The following is a 20,094-nucleotide window of genomic DNA, read 5'->3' on the forward strand; positions in this document are numbered from 1 at the left end:
CAATAAAGAGTAGTTATGCCTTTCTCACTTCTCTGTGCTTGCCTACTTCAGCCAAAACACAGCACACTTGATTTCGGTACGGTTGAACAACATGTTTGCAAGCAACTTGCAGATAGTGAGATTTCCCTCAAGTGCCTTCCTGATTGAGGCATGATTAATGTATCATCATCTCATGTTATAGCCTTGGTTGTCTTCCTTTTCTTGGTAAGAGAGTGAAGGATTTTAATATTTATGAATGATGTAGCTTTATTTAACTTCACAGAGATTAACCAAACCTGGTCCTGGAAGAGGCCCTTGTGCAGGAATGAAAGCTCAGCCTTACAGAAGGGGCAATAGCTTGAGATGAAAAGCTCCAACTAGCCATCACTTGCAGCATTCTCCAGCTCTATTTAGAGAAGTAGCATCAGAGTGCAAATTCCTAGCACAGATAGAGTAGTATGTTTTGCACATTTGTTCAAGCATAACCTTTCTAATGTCTTCCCACTTCTGTTTTCTGGATGTGTTGGTGGGGTGGGGTGGTTGCTTTAACCAAGCACTTTTTTATGCATCTTTTCAGCCCTTCAGAATGAGGTCCAGCACTGAAGCTTTTGGTGTTGAAATAGTGTAGCAGCTATAGCAAGGAACATATGGACATCAGGAATGATTTTAAAATTATTTGTTTGATTCAAAGTCCAAGGAAATAAATTGGAAGATTTAATTGATGTTTATTCAGGGGCTCTGACAATGCACTCTCTTTTCACCATCATTTCCCCTTCTGTCAGTTTTGTCTGGAACACAAAGTTTGTCCCAGGCCCCACATAACATCAACTGCAATAAATAAGTGGAGAAACTATTCACACTTCACATGTGAGAATGTGCCCTCATTTTACAGCCCATCTATCAAATGTAAGCATACTCCAGCTTGAGTACCGATGCAGACCAGGAGGATTTATGATCCCAACTCCCTGAACACAGTTTTAATAAGTGCTACTACAAATATTGCAATAATATAATACATTTTAATGTGTTGGAATGCACTCCTTGGGAGTCTGTGGGCATTTTAAAAACCCAGCCCAAATAACTAAAACCAGTGTTTTAATATAGCAGCTAAAACTCCTTGGACTGGGAACATCTAACAGTGCAGAACTCAGTGTTCATACAGGAATGGCTTGTTCATTTAAGGTTCTAGAGGAGGTGGTCACAGGTGGAAAGATTTGTACAGGGCCTGAAACTATTTCAGCTACATACAAGGTGAAGGGCCATGACAGTTTTGGCAGAAGCAATGTGGGTCTCCTTTATCATTTAATATACTTGGGTGTAAAGTTCTGTTGAGTAAAGCAGTTACAAGTAGGTTGAGAGGGCCTTTGTTGCTACAAAGAGATGCAGTTTGTTGTTTTTATTAAAAACAAACTAGTGAAACAGAGAACACAGGTGCTGAGTGATCTTCCTGTCCTTATCTCAACCCCTGAGCCTTTAATTGTATTTCTTCCCCTGTTCTGTTGTGGAGGGGAAGTGATAGGTGGCTTGGTGGGCACCTGGCAGCCAGCCAATGTCAATCCACCCTAATGCACTTCACAGTTCATTTATGACTTTAACATTTCTGAGAGGTATTTGCCTACCTTATTTTTGGGGAAGATATTCAGATCTTATCTTAAACCCTAGCAAATATCTTGTTCCTGTAGGATTTGGTATTTTGAGTACTGAAAGAGTAAGGAAGGTATTATTGCTGTCATTTTATACATCTATGCCAAAATTTGTATGTACTATGTAAATAAGGGGATTGATACCATGTACATTATTTCATTGTGACAGGTCAGAGGTGAAAGGAAGGGGTTTGATTCACTCAGCATGATCTTTGCAGAGATGTAGAGAGCATGCAGGATTTCCTCACCATTCCTGAACTGTGCGCCAAGGGACATTTGCAAGTATCCCTGTTTACAGGGAGGTCTTCCTGAAAAAAAAGTGTATGAATGAGAAATGTCCATGGTGGTACAGGTGAGCCCTCAACAGGGCTTTTTGCAATGGTTGCTTTTCTTGCTTGACACACAGGAATGCTTTTTTTATATCCCATTCATGGCTTATAGTCACCCCATGATCTACTCATGCCTCCCAGAGCACTTGCTTCCTCCAATGTTTTCAGAATGGAGCAGAAACTTCTGTCACTCCACCTAACATGGTGGTACCTATTTCTACCCTGCAGTTCCTCATGCAAGGAGTGTTTATTGATGTTGGGGGTGTCTCTTCTGCTGGAGCTGCAGCTGGTGGGGAGGATGGAGGCTGTAGAACTACACCGTGAGATAGAACTTTTCTGCCTCATGTGTGCCATAAAATCCAGAATATGAGGTGGACAAGGAAACCTAAATTCTTGAACAATGTTTTTTTGCATCTAAATTCAAAAGAATTTCCCTGTTTCCTACACTTGATGACAGCAAAGTGTGAAGGGTGGAACCTGAGAGATGTGTCAAAGGGGCTCCACCCATGAGTAACCTGCAGGAGTCCAGCTCCACGCAGTCACAGCCAGATCCAGCCTCTGGTGCACAGCTGAGCCATGGATGAGGTGTGTGGGTGGGCTCTGAACACAGGGCTGCTGGTATCAGTCCAGCTCCTTTCAGAACTGGTGTCTGCCTCTTAAAAGAAGAAATATTCATGACTAGCATTAACTGAGCTTCCATTGGGAAGTTTCATGGGAGAAAGTGCCCAGGTACTGAGCAACTACACTCTGAGAAAATACAAGAGATCAAATTGTGCTGGGCTGGTGTGATGCAGTTCTTGTCCCTGCTGTCTCTAGGGATACGCTTGACTCTCCAGGAGAATGAATAAAGCTAATGAATGAAATGCTGATGAACTTTCAAATGAATTCTGCAGCCATGTAGTGAAGAGGAAGGTTGCTGCTGGTAATACTGATATGGATAAGGATAGGTGGGCATGCAACACTGAAAAATAACTGCCTCTGTTTACAAGCCCTTTGTGCCTGGAGGATACTTGACCAGAAGGATGGAAGAGTTTGCTTCTTATGTGCCCACCTGAAATCATCCGTGAATGACAGTGTGATTAAATGACTGATGATCTCAAGAGTCCAGAGGAGCCCTGATAAGGTGCTATGCTTTGTGCCCCAGGAAACTAGAAGCAATCCCTTGGCTTCATCCTCGGAGCCACTCTGGGAGTCTTGAAATTCTCATCTGTCTCCCAAATACGGGGATCAAGGACCACCTCTATAGAGCATGAGCAGCTGGCACCTGGCCAAAATAACCCAAAGGACAAGTGGTCATGCTTGGTGCTGCAGAGAAAGGAAAAACATCACCTAAGGACCAGTGCCAATCTGCCCTGGGAGGACATTGCTTTCTGACCCCAGTGCTGGTGATCAGCTATTCCTGGAGCATGTGACTGAGTGTCTCTTCCCACAAGCTTCTCACACCTCCCAAGAGATTCCCAAACCCCAATCTGCCCTACCTGGACCTATCTCAGGACCTCCAAGAGTGGCCAATTGCCCCCAGTCTGATCTACCTTGCGGAAAAAAATACTTTCTGCACCTGGCATTCCACCAGTGGGTTCTTCAAAACCCTGAGACCCCTGGCAACATCTCTGCATCCCATTTCTTGTGGCTGCCCCTGGCTGTACATGGGAGGATGAGAATGACAAGCTCTGCTTTGCTCCTCCAGAAGGCATTCCCTTGGTCTGGCTGTTATTATCCAGCTAAAAAGGCCTGACAGCCTCAACCACCTCCAGTGGTTGATGGTTCTTGTATCCTGAGGGTCTTGCATTCATTTGTTGAAGGCTAAAGCAGGATTTAATTCCTCAGGTGGACTTTGAATATGGCCCCAGCTGGGAGCTATTTTTGCAGCAGAGAACTTCTAGCAGCCTCATCCATGCCCAGGTCTTTTTCCCTCAGCCCAGGTAATTCCACTGGCTCCTTGGGGACTTCCTCTCAGATATCTCTCAGATGTCTTCAGGCTGCCCTCAGGCCAGATCTGTCAGTGGGGGACATGGGAAAAATCTCCTTTTATCCTGCCTTAGGACTCTGTGATTGCTGCATTGTCGGGTGCTGGTGATGTGCCACGGGGGTGATGAGGGCCCTAAGTGCAACTCTGCTCACCACAGCCCCCAGAGCACCCCCAGAGCCCCTCTAGCCAACACCTTTCTGAGGAAGGCCTTTGGTGGTTGATGAAATGTAGTTGAGTGCTTTAGAATGAGTGACAGGATTTTAAGCTGTCAAATCCCAACTTTCCCTCTGAGGTCTCCCACACCTCAGGAAACATTTTCTGTCACAAAAGAGGAGATGGTGAAATTTGTTTCCTGTTGGAAAGGCTAAGCCACTTTAAAGCACTTTTACAGGACTTTGAAGAGATCAGTTAATGTTATTTTGCCCCTTACTTGAAAGCATGAATACATAAAAGTTGGTCAGGCTGGCGGTAACCTCTGTTCATGTCAGGGAACACCAGAGGGCTATAAATTGTACTGTGTGGAAAATTCAATTCTACCAGAAATTACATGGGTATATCCAGCTACACGAGTGAGATTGGACACTGACCAAAATATTAGAAAAACAAGTGACCACAAACCACAGAGAATTTTCAGACCCACAGCATACCAAAAAGTGCTTTAAAGCAGATTTTATTAAAGCCATACACTCTTGATTATGGATAAAGTACTAAAATGTTTTGAAGGGCTATCAGTATATTTAGAATTTTGCAGAGTGTCAGGCCAAACAAGCCCACATTTGGCTTGCCCAAACACATCCTGGAGATGTAGATTCTTTTCTCCCTGCAGTGTCGCTGAATGTTTTAGCAAAGACACCAACTGAACAGAGCAGAGAGGCCCCACAGGACTCAGTAAGATCTGGTGAAGCAGGAGAGGTGATAAGTAGGAAAGTATGGTCTGGTGCTACCCTTATTTCTTCTTCCTTCTTAAGGGTCAGATTCTGTGGGTAGGCCTGTGTTGTCTCTGGTGCTGTTGGAGGCATTTCTGCAAATCGTCTACACTGCTGCCTTTATGCACAAGTATCACTTTCCTACCCAGAAAAGAATTTTATAAGAACAACCCTCTGCCGTGGCTTCTTCTCCTCACTTCTCCTCTTGATGAAAACTAGGTTGTTTTCATTCTATTTTTACTCATTGCATGCCCACCTGCCTCAGAAAGCTCTCCCAGCACTATATGATGTGCTGCACCAATGGCTGATTGCTGCAGCAGGGCTCGAACCACGCTGTTGTCATGGCTCTACACACAGGATCTGAACCTCTTGCTTGCTTTCCCTCTGGGGTGTTTTCAGTTCCTGTGGCCTAAAGTAGCAGCTGCAGCTTCCAAACTCAGAGTAAGGATATTGGAATCATATGCGTGTGCCTGCCTGGAGTGAGAAACTCCTCTTTGTATGCTGCTGAACACAGAGCTCTCTGCCTGGGAGCTGCCCAAGATTCCTTCCCTTGGAAAGGTGCCTTACAGAAAGTGAGCACTGGTAAAGGTTTCTACAATTAATAAACTACTGCTAGATGTGCATATTCCAAATGGGGCTGGAGCAGTGCCAAATACAGTCCAGCCTATGTGAGACACAAAGTGCCTGTTTCTAAGAGAGAGGGTTACGGTTCCAGTACTGAAAAACTTCTTTTGATGCATGCTGCTCTGGGGCTGGGGGAAGGGAAGACATTTTTGAAAGGTGTTTTTGGAGGTTCTTTGAAAAGAGGCCTCCAACCTATTTGTGTAATAGGGTTGGGATGATAGAGAACATGGTGAGCATGGCCTTGCCTGTATCAGCATATAAACCACTGAAAAAATTCAGCTCAGCATGAAGTGAGTGTGTGATAGAGGCAATCACTGATTCCGTGGCTTGTATTCAGTGGGTCATTCCAGGTCAATGACACTAAGATGCTTTCCTGTCCTATAAGTGTTAATTCTGAAACTATGCTTCATGACCACAGTTTTGCGAAGGGTTGTCAGCACTAAATCATGGACTACTCCACTGCCATGCTCATAGTGTTGCTACATCACATCCTCACTACCATTTCTACATTTGTGTCAGTGTTTCAATCAGAATACCCATGTTCAGGGATTAATACATCTGGAGAACAATTAGCTCTGGAATTAATCATGGCAGCCAAAACTCAGGGAATAAATTTGTACTTTTTATTATTATTTTGGTAACATGTTTAAAAGATTCCTCTGCAGCCCTATAGTTGAGCAAGGATTTCTCTGCTAACCCCAGTTTTTTGCTCTGGGTGGTGTCTGCAGAAGAAGGATGATTAAGTGATAGAAACTGGGAAAGGAGTTTCTTAGTTTGGGTGTGATGAAAAAGTTCTTCCAAGTATAGGCACTGGGCCAAGCGATATTGCATGAGTTTTGATTTCAAGGCTCTGTGTCTGCCTAGGATAAATTAAAGGCATGTCTTAAGCTCTTCTAAATAAATAAGTGTCATTTAGGTATGCAGTTGCCACCCTCAGAAACTTTCCAGTGCTTCTCTTTGCAATTAGATGTTATCTAAACTTCCCTGCACTTAATATAGAGAATGCTTAAGCAACCTGTGAATGATGAAGTATCGTTGTTTAGTTACCTCAGGCAGTTGAAAAGATTTTAGAGGTGGCTGCTGTAGCACAATGGCTGCCATATCTTAATGAAATAACTTGTCAGTATTACAAGACTTTTCTGAGGTCAAGGAGCAGATACTTTCATTCCTGAGCATATAATGTCAGGAATTAAAAAAATTAATTGCAAGACTGATCGTAAAATAACTAGAAATTTGAAAGTATATAATTTAATTTCTTTGCATTGGATACTATGTTTGGAGCCCTTAGATACTATATTTTAACAACTTTTCTGCATCTACCAGGGCTAGAAATCTTTCCTTTTAAAATGGAAATTGAGTTCCTCATGTAACCAGATGACTTCAGGAGTCAGGGCTTTCAGGAAAATCTGAACCATCTCAGTAACCACTCAGTGATCATCACCTATGGCCAGTAGTATTCAGGACCTCAACATCCTGTATGTCCATGAAAAGCACTTCAGCAGGCCTGTGGTGGAGGTAAGTCCATCAGCCACATTTGGGGGCCGATGGCATGAGATGAGGGTGTTCAGGAGTGATCAAAAGGCTTTTTCCTCTCTTCTGCTCCATGGGATGTTTTGCTGCAAGGTGCACATGAGCTTGCAGCAGCACCAGTCACCCCACATTGGCACAGCAGTTGCACCATGAGGCTCCGTGTTTATCATGAAGGGATGAAAAGAAGATTCAGGGCATGGAGGAAAGCAGCAAGTACTCCCCACCTGTCAGCAGGCTTTATCAAAAGGGTTTATCAAAAGCTCACTTCCCATAATTTATACTGGACTGAATTCTCCCTTACATATTCTGGTTTGTAAAATCAGTTTTCCCCTCACCATAGTAATTGATAGTTGATAGGAAACTGCTGATTTCTCAGCACGTCTTCTCATAGTTACAGCAATTTGATTGTCAAAGACTGCAATAGTTCATCTTCCTAAATCTCTACTGCCTGCAAAATAGTGTTCTTACAGGCAACCATCTAATCTGACAAAATGCTTGCAGCAAAGGTTTTGTTGAGTAATATAGGCCTGATTTTGTATTTGTGAAATGAAAGAGGGGATATAGTGAAAGAAAATTATTAACAATGACAAAGAGATTCCTGAGCACAGTCATCTCTTTACCTGGTAGGTGACTGATAATGGGTGCAGTACTAGGTCATTTCCCTTTTGACTCTGACCTTGTCTGATGGATAGGAGTGGTTTTGATCAATATCTCCCATAGCCTGCTTCTCTGACTGGCTGGGCATGCTTCTTGCCATCATGGGTGTCACCAGGAGAGAGCTGACTGATCTTTGTGAGTGTCTGCATTGTGAGTGCCCAACGAAAGTTGCCTTAAAAGCTGTTGGTAAAAAGAGTCTGTGCTGCTCCGTGTAATTTGTTAAGGGGGTGGTATCTCCACTTCCTCCTCCCTGAAGGTCTACACAGGAGATCTGTAGGCAGAACACTTGTGCTGCTCCCTGCCCATCCCCCCTTCCCCCCACCCACCACCAAAAAAAAAAAAAAAAAAACCAACAACAAACCAAACCAAAACAAAACAAAACAAAAAAAACCCACAAAAACTTAAGACAAGGTGTTTCCCGGAAAACAGGAGTAGAAATTATTGGAAGCATGGATTTTCCTTCAGTGCCTATAGTTTGGCTAACCTTTTGGAGCTCTCCATCAAAAAAAATAAAGTTATGTTGAAGGTAAGTTTCACGGGGAATATATCAATGAAACATTGAGCTTTCAGAACTTTGAAAAATAAATTAAGGGCTTATAAATTTTATAGAATGAATTGTAGTATGCTAGAAATGTCAGGAAGCCACAGTGCTTTAATTACCTTTTTATTATAATATCCTCAAGTTTTCCCAATGAACAGAACCATTTTAATACCTACATATAAATTCTGGATTGTTTTTATGTTATTCAGATCTGGAAACTACTTTCAATATCTAAAAGAGAAATTTGTTGAAAACATGGATTTTAAAAAAATTAAGATTCAATGCTTGTTTCCATACTGTCCCATGTACTATTGAATTTGGGATTTCTGTCTCAACACAGCTGAGATGGGACTTCTGTAAATTTAAACTTTGGTAAAGCCTTGGCAGCCAAATTACAAGGGCGAGTTGAGGCACCATCAGATTTTTGGAATCCACAGTCCAAACTGAGCCTATGGGGTTCCCTTGAAGATAAAAGTCAGAAAAGTTTGAGAACAGGGTTTGGTTTGAATTCAATTTTCTAACACCTACTCAGCCTGAGATACTTGAAACCACACAGCTTTGGGGTGTTTCATACTCTTCTTGTGCTCAAACATTTGACAACACACAAAACTTGCCAGGAGAGAGCACCAGCACTGATATTTTTGTTCCCAAGTCCAACTGCTCAGATAGAGCCATGGAGATCTCTCATGGGGAAGGTGCATCAAGGTGATGGATTGAGACGCAGAGATTAGGCAAAACAGGATGCTTGAAACCTAGCCTAGTAAAGGCCAGACAGGATTTGAACTTCAAACAAATGGTTCTAATTTTCTCTTAGTAACTTAAATTTACATGTAATCTGGAGAGAGTCAGAAAGATCTTATTAAAATATTCTTCCTTTTGGCAGGCTGCTCTTTTCTGAACTTTGTTTTCTTCTTTACATCTTCAGAAACATGATCTGGGAGGGATGACTTGCAACCAAAATTCCCCACTGCTGGTATTAAAAACAAAAAGACTGATGTGCAGCCTCTCCAACTCCCACCCACCTCTGACAGAATCAGGCCCTGACACAGCTTAGAGACAGATGTCCTAGGAAGTCTTAGATTGCCCCATATTATTTGTTCACACATCGAAGCTGATGCTAGATCTTGTTAGAGAGGTGTTAAATGTCTGAAGACGAAAGAGGCACTATCCATTCCCAGAATGAGTCACTGGGATGGGAGAGATGAGTCCAACTTTAACTACTCGCCAGCACTTCTGAAACTTCCCCAAATTACTCCCCCTTTTTCATTTTAATGGAGATATTAATTCCATTCCCATGAATTGGAATTTGGACACATCCGTGATTTTCTTATGACATATTAATAGGAAAATTGGAAAAGCACAGGATAAAAAAAACCCAAAAACCAAACTAAGAACCTGGTGTATGGTCATAAATATATAATAAGAACAAAACTCTCAGCTTTTCTTTAAATGGAAGGAGCTATTCTCCTTGTAATTAAAACTCTTCTAAAAATATATGACAGCTCCCTGTATACAAAGAAATGGTTCTGTGAGGGGAGCCTGAAAACACTTCCTCCATATACGTTCCCTGAGAAAGGGGGGCCAGATTTCACAGATGGGGAAACAGAAGCATAGAAAGTGAAGAGACTCGTCCGTTGTCAGCTGCGGTCAGGCATCAATCCAAGCAGTCCTGATTTCCAGGCTTTGCTTTAACCCATCAAGCAGACTTGGCTTTTTCCTCCTCCTCCTGGCCTCAGTGGTTTTGCCTCTCCCCTCCATACAACCTCTTTCTAAGGTTTCAAATGAGGCCAAATGTCTGTCCAGAGCTGTGCATAAGGGAGCATCACACCATACATTTTCCCAGTATAGAAAGTAAACACAAAAATGCCGTTGTCCCAGATCTCAGCCTTGTGCACACATGGTGCACAGCCCGGCTGAAACCCATTTAATGTGTTTAATATGCATCATCCATGACTTATAGGTTGGATGCAGGAAAAGAAAAACAAAACATCACTGTAAAACAAACTATGATTTCAGAGAGTTGCTGAAAACCAAAAGCAGGAACAGGCACCAGGGATCTTTCAACAAATGTAATTTAAAGAGCTCACTTTCAGCTCTCTGGGCACTTTGACAAGCATTTAGTGGGATTCGAGCAACTACTGAGTAGTAACGGGCAGCTGTCTGTGCACCCTGGCTGTGCTGGGGTGGGAGGGAGGGGATGCACATGAGGAAGAAGTAGGGATGACAGGAGGGAGTAGAGCTGAGTGATCTGTGCCGGGGTCCCATGTGAACCCCAGCCCAGCATACACTCTGTTGAGCCTGTTGTGACTTTCATGGGGCAGGGAGTGAACACCCTCCTTGGTAACAAGTCTAATAGTAAAACTGCCCTCTCTGAGCCAAACACCATGTGGTTTCCAAGACTGAGGAGGACCCCAAAGGGAGGGCTGCAGCTCCAGGTGGCTAAAGCATAGGGGAAAGTGGGGAGGCAGGAGACAGGACTGGGCTGACGGGAGGGAGCAGCTTGGCAACAGTCGAGGTTCACCAAGAGCTGCAAAATTTCCCTCAGCTGCTCATTCCTTGTGGGAAAACTGCTCCTTTCTATTTGGCAGAAGGAATTTCTTCTTGACAGCCAGCACTGGGCTGCAACAGCCCCCCATTCAGCCATTTGCAACCTCACTAGAATAACTTAGGTGCACTGGGGAAACTTTTGTGTGGATTGTCCAGCCCACATCTTTATTTGCCAGCTCTGCAGAACCAGTGGTTATACTGGCCCAGGCTTTATCTTTCCCAGCACCACACAGCAGAATCAGTGAAGATCTTCCCTTTCTTTGCTAAGCTCTGCATGGCTTGTGTTTCCACAGCTCCCCACATAGTCCTTAAAATCAGACATTGAACACAAGTCCAGTTTACTTTGATGTCTCTTTCACAGAATGACAGAGGTCAGAAGGTGCCTCTGGAGGTTGCCTACATCAATCCCTCTGCTCAAAGCAGGGTCATTACAGCGAGTGGTTCAAGGCTGTTTTGACCATCTCTACAAGTGGAGACTCCATAACTTCCCTTGAAAACCTGGAGTAGTGTTCAACCACTCCCTATTTCTCAGGTGTTCCCAGGTATTTCTCTATTTGCTCTAGAACATCAGTTGTGCAAACGCTCTTGTAGATTTTCCTGGGACTTGGTACTTCAGTGGCATAAGGGCCCTTCTTTATTTCTTGATAGTTGATATCCCCTTTGTCTCTATCTACTCTCCACCAAATCTAGGTTGTGCATTTTAGGCCCACGTGAAAATTGGATATGACATCCAATAGCACTGAATACTACTACAGTACATGAGTTACATATCTGTGATTGTGATACGTGTGCAATACATGCATGCTTTTTGATTTATTTTTGTCTTCCCATAGAGATTTTACTTGACACACTCAGACATCAGTCGCTTTTGGCTGGTAATACTCTACTTTCCCACATGCTGTTTATTCTTCTGTGTCATAAACAAGCTTGGATTGTTTTGTAAAAGATTATTCATTAATCATATTGGTTCAAACATTTAGGAGAAAACAGGTCTCCTTCATTATCTAGATAAAAAGAGAATAAGATGGTGTTTGATTAGGTGATAATCGTGTTCCTGAGCAGGTTAACTTTGAAAACAGGGATCAAATGGGTTTTGGCACTGGCAGAACAAGGCTGTTTCCCAGTAAACTGGAACTCTCCTTCCTGTTTCTGGTGCACTTGGAAGTGGTCTTAGCAATGTGAATCTTGCTGTGGAGCTAAACTAGTTGGTGGCTGCCTCCATCTGGCACAAACACCCGCACACCCCTCCAGCCACTGGTCTGCAGCAGCTTCCCTTTATATCTCTCCAAGGCAGGAAATAGCCCCATGCACAGGCTTCGCTTCCTGAGTTATTTCCTGGGACAGGGATCCTTCCCACCCTTCAGGAGAAGATATGGCTTTTAGGAATGGGCTGAGAGTGCCAAAACCCACCCACTCAGCCAGCCAGCAGAAGAACTCAGTTACTGGCCTTGTTGCCTCCAAGCCCTGTTTGGGTTTGTTCCCTCTGAGGCTGGAGCAGTGGGGGGCTGCCGGGTGGTTTTAACTTTTTGTGCCAGCACAGCAATTTGATGATGACACATGGTCTCCTGGGGCACTGGCCAGCTGAGGTCACTGCCTTGCAAAAATACTAAGCAGCTCTGCATTTTGAGCATGATTTCTGTGAACCAAACCCATTCTCAGCTCAGTGAGAGTTGAACGCCATCTCAGGTGGGGAGACAGCCATACTGGGCCAAATGGTGTAGAAGTCTGATTCTGCTAAGAGGGAAAATAGTTCTTGTTTTGCTGTACTACGATTATATTTCCACATTTGCATTATGGTTTTGCCACTGTTGCCAAGAGAGTCATAACTCAGAATCTGGAATTGGTAAAGGCAAGGTAGGTGTAGGTTAAATTATGTTCAGTAGCTTTTTTCCTTTGGTATGTAAAGCACCTGAGAAGCTCTGCTGCTTTTGTACTTCTTTCTGCCAGGCAGAGGCCTAACCATTGTGTGCATTAAAATAAACACCTGGGGATGATGGAAATAAAAATGTGAGACACCAAGGATGCTGAGCAGGACAGACTTTCCTGAGCTCATGTCTCCAGTACAGCTGTAGGGCAGGTGGAAGTTTGTCTCAGCCAAAGGTAGTTCAGAGGATCTGTGCTTGATCCAGCAAATGACCCTTCTGGTTAAAAGGAGCCAGGTCCTTTTCAGAATGTGCTGAGTAGATGAGTAGTGTTAAATAACATGGAGAAAGAGAGGAGAGTGGCCCAAAGACTGTGTTCAAAACCTGGTGTGAACTTGGGTCAGGCCAGCATTACAGTGCAGTAGCCTTGAGGCAATGAAGCAGCCAACACGCTGCTTGTTTTGTGGTGAAGAGAGCCAAAATGAAAACATTTTGAGGGGCATAACAAGTCAAAGCATGGGTTACATGCAGAGGATCCTTTGGTAGATTTACAGAGAATCATTTGGTATCTAAGCTAAAGACACTTGGGCTGATGAACCAGACTTAGGGAACTGCACTAACTGAACTCCCTGCTCTGAAAATAGGTATGGACACGGTCCTCCTGGGTATGTAAATTAATTCAGTGAGAGAGTACATGCCATGGGGATTGGATGCATGTATGTGCATACATCGAGAGATTTAAAGACATTATAGATTTTCAACATGTGCCACATACTGCATGTCAACTATCATTAAAATGTCATCTTTGGAAAATAGTGCTTGTGTGGGGCATTCTCAAAAGACATTAATCATGTTTATAGCCATATATTATGTTGAGTGTGTTATATATTTTTTCTGCTTAGGACATGAGGTAATTGACACCAGATTTGCAAGTTTTCCATTGAGTCAATTAAATAATCATCAGAATATATTTATTTTATATGTACAACATTTGCAGTAACATTTCTTTTGTTGGCTAAGAAATAAGCTCAGTGATTATTTTTTGAATTAGAAATTAAAAAATATAACAGATATACACAAAATCAAGGAATTAAATTCACTTTAGTTTCATAAATGAAACATATAGGATCACTCCCTTTCAATCTGTAAGCCAAAATCTCTTTGTATATGGAATTTTAATGATGGAAAACTTCAGGTAATGAATACATCTTTTTTGTTTTTTAAAGTATTAAATAGGGGGAGGAAGCAAAGAGGGGGGGAAGGAAGGAAAGGAAAGAGGAAAAAAAAAGTTTTGACTATGAATTACTGTGTTGCTATTCTACCTGCATTACCACACTCAGTTATGTTACCTTTGGTATTGAGGTGCCCACTGTGGTTTTAGATCAAGTAATATTTAAACCAAGCCATCAAGTGGAGGATGCACATTCTTTGAGGAAGTATCTTTCCTTTATTGTAAAAGAGTAAATCAGCTCTGAAATTATTTCTATTCATTGCTCAGTTGGCTTTGGTTTCAGCTTTAAGGAGAAAGGAGACCAATTAATGATAGCCCAAAGAAGAAAAATCATGAATATTCAGAGGCCTAGAAAGCATGACCTCCTGAGGAAAGACTGAAATATTTGGGTTTGTTTAGTCTAAAGAGGAGAAGGCTTAGAGAGAAAGATGATCATAGCCTTTGAGTACATTAAAAGTTGCTCCAGAAGAGGATGAGAATACATAGTGTGCGCTCTCTGGGTAGAGCAAGAAGTGACAGGCTGATGCTGAGGCAAGGACAATTTGATTGCCACTTGGTAGGAGGTGCCATCACTGGTCTCTTGGAAGGGAGATAGTGGAATTACATGTTTTAGGAACAGGTTAGGAAATCTCATGCAGATGTTTCTTGTTCCTGCTTTATTAATATTCCTTCTGGTTGGAATAGGTGATCTCATAAAATCCTGCTCTCGAAAAATATTTCCTTTTTTGAAATCCTTGTTTTCTAAGATTCTGCTTGTCTGTAATGAAGTTGGATGCAAATGTATCCATATAAATTCTTACCTGTATGTTTTACAGTAATATGCTGTGAAGTAATGTATTTTAAGAGTTTTGGCCTTAAACATACTGTGAGCACAGAGAGAAAAAAAACTATAAATTTGAACTTTAAGGCTATATTAATCAAAGACATTCAGGTATTGTTAAGTATTAAATGAAGCAGATTAAGATGGAGACAGCACACAGAACAGAGCTGAAATGGGCAGAAGTCTGTTCTGGAACAAAGTTTCAAAAGAAGGAAAAGGTGCTAGTTTTGAGGGGTTTTTTGCATGGAGGGGACAGGGGAAGGGACATGCTAGGCAAGATTATTCTTCTGCAGAGTGCAGGGTAACAGGGAGAGCAAATGACATGCAGTCAGGAAGGGCAGAGTGGAAAGTGTTACATTAGGGTGAGTGAGAGAGAGCAGAGACACAAACCAGGCTGTCTGTAAGGGTGGAGAAAAGGGGTCCATTTTCAATGCATTAACTGGAAAAGACCAGAGTGGAGCAAAGAACCAAATGTAACAAAGAAAGGAGGAATCTAAACTAACACAGTGACTGAAAACAGATTGAAGGAGAGATTAACATAAATTCTCATGGAAAGGGAGGAGATAGAAATAGAGAGGAACTACGAGAACAAAGGAGATGTTTTATATTTGTGGTGTTTATGGAAGTGCTAGGATTTCCAAGCACATGTCAGTAGCTAGAGCCTTAGTAGCATGAGAGTCTTGACAAGACAATGCACACAAACTTAAGGTCATTTGTTCTAACTAAAACATTGAGAAATGCTTTTCATGAGCTAATTTTAATAAAAAAATCTGGTTTTGCCTTAATGTGATGTCTTGTAGCATATGGTCAGATGCCAGCTGTGAAAGACTAAGCAAGCAGACTGTACTGTCTCTTAATTAATCTTTTTTTCCTACATGCACTGATAGATTTCAGAAGACTTATAATGCACCTTTTACTTGTGGCCTGAAGTTCAGATTGTTACGGAAACATGAGTCCACAGAGTTGTGGAATCCACAGCCTAACCCCAACAAAGCATTTGTTTATAAATAGGAAGAGAATATCTTAATAACAGGAGGCAGATGTTAAACATCTTGATTCATTTCAAATCTACTCAGCCCAGCTCGATGAACCCAAACTCAGGCAACAGTGGACAAACAGAGCTTTCTTTTTATCCTATTGGGTCACATTAAAATATATGTCATGTTTTCTGCAGTTTGTGAGCTTATTATGAAACAGTTTGAACAAATTTTGGAGAGAACCTTTCAGGACTGATTGTTAAAATTATTAATCATATCCTGATTTTCGCTATTGTTTAATATTTTAAACATTCTGCATATTAAAATCCTCTGGAGAATCTTGGTGTTTGTTAGCTTGTTGATTATATTACACATAGTTTCTCCACCACCATCCCTATTAAAGACAGTGTTACAACATCATAAATAGTTGAATTTTTATGTTGTTAGTGGTTTTGGTGACGGCAATTTAAAAATATTCATAAGTGTTCTTTTTCTGCTTGGCCATGTGTACTTTTTCAGTGCCGTTCATACACAAATAAACAATTGGGATAATGCTGCAAAGTTATTTTTGAACTGCTGCCTGGGCTTGAAAAAGCTCAATGCACAAAGCTCACTGAGGTGAATGGAAACATTCCAACATATTTCAGTGAGCTCTGGATCAGACTCCTGAGCACAGTGCTGTTTCAAAGACTATTTTTTTTTAAAACATATTGTAATAGACAATGTTTACTGAATTTATCTCAGGTTTCCAGTGATTAATATACATTAGCTCCAATGTGTTTTGACTAGCTGATGATTTGGTATCACCAGGCAATTTCTTAGGTTTTTTTTTTTTATTCTGCCCTTCTCAGGCATTACACAACACTGCTCCAGCTGTCCCAATGTCCAGATGTTGGCTGTAAAGCTCTCTGAATTTAATATTGTATGCAATAACCCCCCCCCTCCCCTCTTATTATTTTTCCCCAAAATGGTTTGAAGCTGCAAAGTCTATGTTGGCTGTTTTCTTATAAGGACTGTTTTAAGGCAGCTTTTACTCCAGTGTGGTTTAAAGGGAGCTCAGCATTCATCAGAACCAGTGCACAATCACTTTGTTTGAAGCTATCTTTCATATTCAAGGTGAAAGAGCCTTCTGGACATGCAGGACACATTCTACTCTTGTGTTGAGTAAAGAGCCTTACAAGTTCATTTTTAGTCCTGCATCCTTGCCATGTCCCTAGTTAATTTAGGGTTGCTAAAAAAACACTCCCTACAGAGCTTCTGCCTGGGTCCCTACACAGAAAAGGCACCATCTTTGTTTCAACAATTCCTGTCACCTTAGGGTGAACAATTTCTCCCACTTGGGTATTTTGCAGCTTGTTGTACATATGTGCTTCTCCTGCTGCTTTTGCATGTCTGGAATGCCTGCTGGTTGAATATCTCCAAGGCCATGATAGGTGTTAATCAATCTCCACAATTGCTCTGTGAAATATACCTATTCTTCTCATTCCCATTTGGCCCTGGTTTGAAAGCTGAAGAATGGATAGATGTGCACCCATGAAAGCATGTGGTGAAACCCCTATTTTTTTCCTTTCAGCTAGTGTCTCTTGAACATATCTGTTTGGATTTGGAAGGAAAGCAGTTAATAGTCCCCAGATATTTGACAATATTTTTTTGGTGTTGGTAACAGGCATGTAATTTCAGTTGCTGTATACCACTTATTGCTTTGCAGGTCTCTTGAGAGCTCAAAGAGGGTTGAAAAATGTTACTAATTCCTCTAATCTTTCAGCATAGAGTTGAGATGAGGCATGAAGTATGTCATTCAAAGGATACTTGAGCAATATGATTGGCTAATGGGGAGTCCTAGCAGCAGGTACAACATTTTAAATGTGCACTACCAGAACACAGGCTTTTAAAAAGCATTTCTTGTAGCCCTCACCTCAAGGTTTGCAACACTGTAGATAGCTTTTCTAATTGTAATAAGTCACAACAGGGCATGCCTTGTTGGGCCATAATCATACTTCTCAGGCTGCTGATAGCACTCCTCCTTCGGGTTCGTGGCTGGCGTACACCCGAGGAGTGCAATTATGGCACAACAATGATTGCCCTGTTGTGCCTTATTATTCAAGCAAGGCACTGAAGCAAGTGTTTGTGTGTGTGCACATGCAGAGACAAAGTACATCTGAGCAGGTCCTTACCAGATAATTAACAAACTTGTATTAACCCTATCCCAACATTTCTTTAATTTGAATGTTCCTTTCATAGCTGCCATTTTATCCTATTTGCCAGGTAGCTCCCAGAAAATCCACCAAAGACTAACTTTTCCTTTACTCTTTTTTTTTTTTTTTTTTTTTTTTTTTTTTTTTTTTTTTTAAAGTTTTAGCATGAATTTGAGCTCTGACAAGGGTGGCATTATTCCAGCCTTGGAGTAGGAAGATGCCTGTTCACTGGTAGGACATGTAAATTGTAACTTGTGATGGTACGAAGTCCCTTCATATCAAGTGGAAGACTTAAGGTGAGCTTTTGTGCCCTGATGGTCCATTTCCCCAAACTACTTGCAAGTGTTTCTTGATAGTGCTAATAACCAGGATAGGTCATAAAAAGAGCCCACAGCTCTTTGTAGGCCAAGGCCAGAAAAGCCAAGATCACATTCCATAGAAATCCCACTTCTTTTTGATGGGTGCACCTAAACCTACAACAGGAAAATAAAAGTGCAGCTACTTTACCAAACCCTTGAGTTATCCAGTTCCCTTTAGAAGATTTTTGTGTTATTTTGTAGCTTGAGGTATATTTAAATATGCAGAATATGAAATGTATTAATGACATATAGAGGTGTGACATACAACAAGGAACACCCTTTTCCTGCAATAACATCTGTAGCAGTGGACTCCTGCACAGGGCTGAAGGACATCCTGGGGTCAACACAACCATCATTTGTCACTGAAATTTGGAATTGAGGAAGCTGCTTAAACAACAGACAGGGAAAAGGCACTTCTCTCATTTTTCTAGGCTTATGCTGTCAGATTTTTAAGTCATAAGAACGGAATGAGTTCTATGATCCACATGTTTTTTTGGAAGATCTCTTCCAACTCTGAGCATTTTTAATTGCAGATGTTGTTAAGATGTCATTTTTAATGGCCTTATGAAAAAGCTCTGCCATTTCCACATTCTTGAGCTTTGAGTAGTGTGCATTCTTTAGCTGCTCAACAACAACAGCCTGTCTCCCTTGGTCCCAGGGATGCTGAGAATGGGAACACTCTATCTTTGCAGACCAGCTAGTGTTTGTCATTGCACTGTGGCACATTCCCAGTTCAGGGGCTGTAAATTTTCCTTGAGATGTGCAGCTTTGTGAGAGTTGGCCTCAAGTGGGATTCTGTGAAAGCTAATGCAATGCTTCCTGAGATTACAAATTGCTAGGCTGGGGTCAGTGTTAGGACCACAAACATAAGGTGTTCAAGATAAAAATATTTTATGGCATCTGCCAAGCTGGTGAAGTTTTCCATATTTGCTGCTGGGTTCAGGTCATCAAACAGTTACAGAGAATCTTGGCTCCCCCTTTATCCTCCCTCGATAGCAAAAGTTAATCACTTGCACATGGACTCACTTGAAAAAAGTATGTAATATTTATTTGTTTTCCTCTCTCATTTAATTTCATTTCCTCTGTTTCTACCACTCCTCTGTGATGTGAACCTATTGTTCATTGGTGTATGACACACAGAGGTGCTTTTTCCTGAACAAAAAAGTGATGCCATTCATTTCTTTTAGAAATGCTCTGCCCATCTGAAGGCGGGATGTGTGCCCTGATCCCTAAAGCACTCTTGGGTTCTCTCAGTTTCAGTCAAGGTGAGTAAAATTTGAAGAGAGCAAAAACCAATGGTGTGAAGCTGATGGGTTTTACACTTGGAAGACATTTCTGCAGAGAGGTACAGGACTGGGGGCTGGGATGCCAGATTCACTAAACACAACTTTTGCATTCATGGGAGACAAGCTAATGACCTAGTTGGGCTCTTGAGATTTGTGTTCAGCTGCAGAAAACTACCAGGAGGGAGTCTGGTCAGGGGGAGACCAGGACCATTTTGGCCTGATTGTTGTTGATCCTGGCAGCAGGGTGGCAACCCAAGGGAAAGAGGTATGGTATCCCTGTGGCACCATGAGTCCCAGAGGAGCCCTTCCAGAAACACAAATTGAGTCAGTCTTCTTTCCCACTCTATGCAGTTGGCAGGGGAGGATTCCCCATCTTCCCTCTATTTCCCTAAAGTGCTGTTTCAAGGTGTTTTGGCTCTTCCTAATTGTATTTGGTATGAGCTATCACTTCAGTTCTTCAAGGGTTGCACCTTGGATGCATGTTTTTGTGCCCAGTATATAAGATTGCAGGGCTCAGTCTGGCATACACCATTCAGGATGGTCCCTTAAATGAAATCTCTGTCTATCACATATACATCCTCATCAAATTAGTTTCCCCTCCCCTCTGGATCTGCATGCT

General features: G+C 41.9%; 1 long non-coding RNA gene across 1 annotated transcript in view; it reads left to right on the plus strand.

Moving 5' to 3' along the window:
* LOC135300475 (uncharacterized) overlaps positions 1 to 20,094 on the plus strand; it is a 120,114-nt gene that overhangs the window by 62,804 nt on the left and 37,216 nt on the right. Inside the window, exons 7-8 of the long non-coding RNA XR_010362328.1 lie at positions 17,989 to 18,126; positions 19,377 to 19,454. This is a non-coding gene — a long non-coding RNA (uncharacterized LOC135300475). The remainder of the gene's footprint in view (positions 1 to 17,988; positions 18,127 to 19,376; positions 19,455 to 20,094) is intronic.

The sequence above is a fragment of the Passer domesticus genome, chromosome 1 (genome assembly GCF_036417665.1).
Source record: "Passer domesticus isolate bPasDom1 chromosome 1, bPasDom1.hap1, whole genome shotgun sequence".
Classification (NCBI taxonomy): Eukaryota; Metazoa; Chordata; class Aves; order Passeriformes; family Passeridae; genus Passer; species Passer domesticus.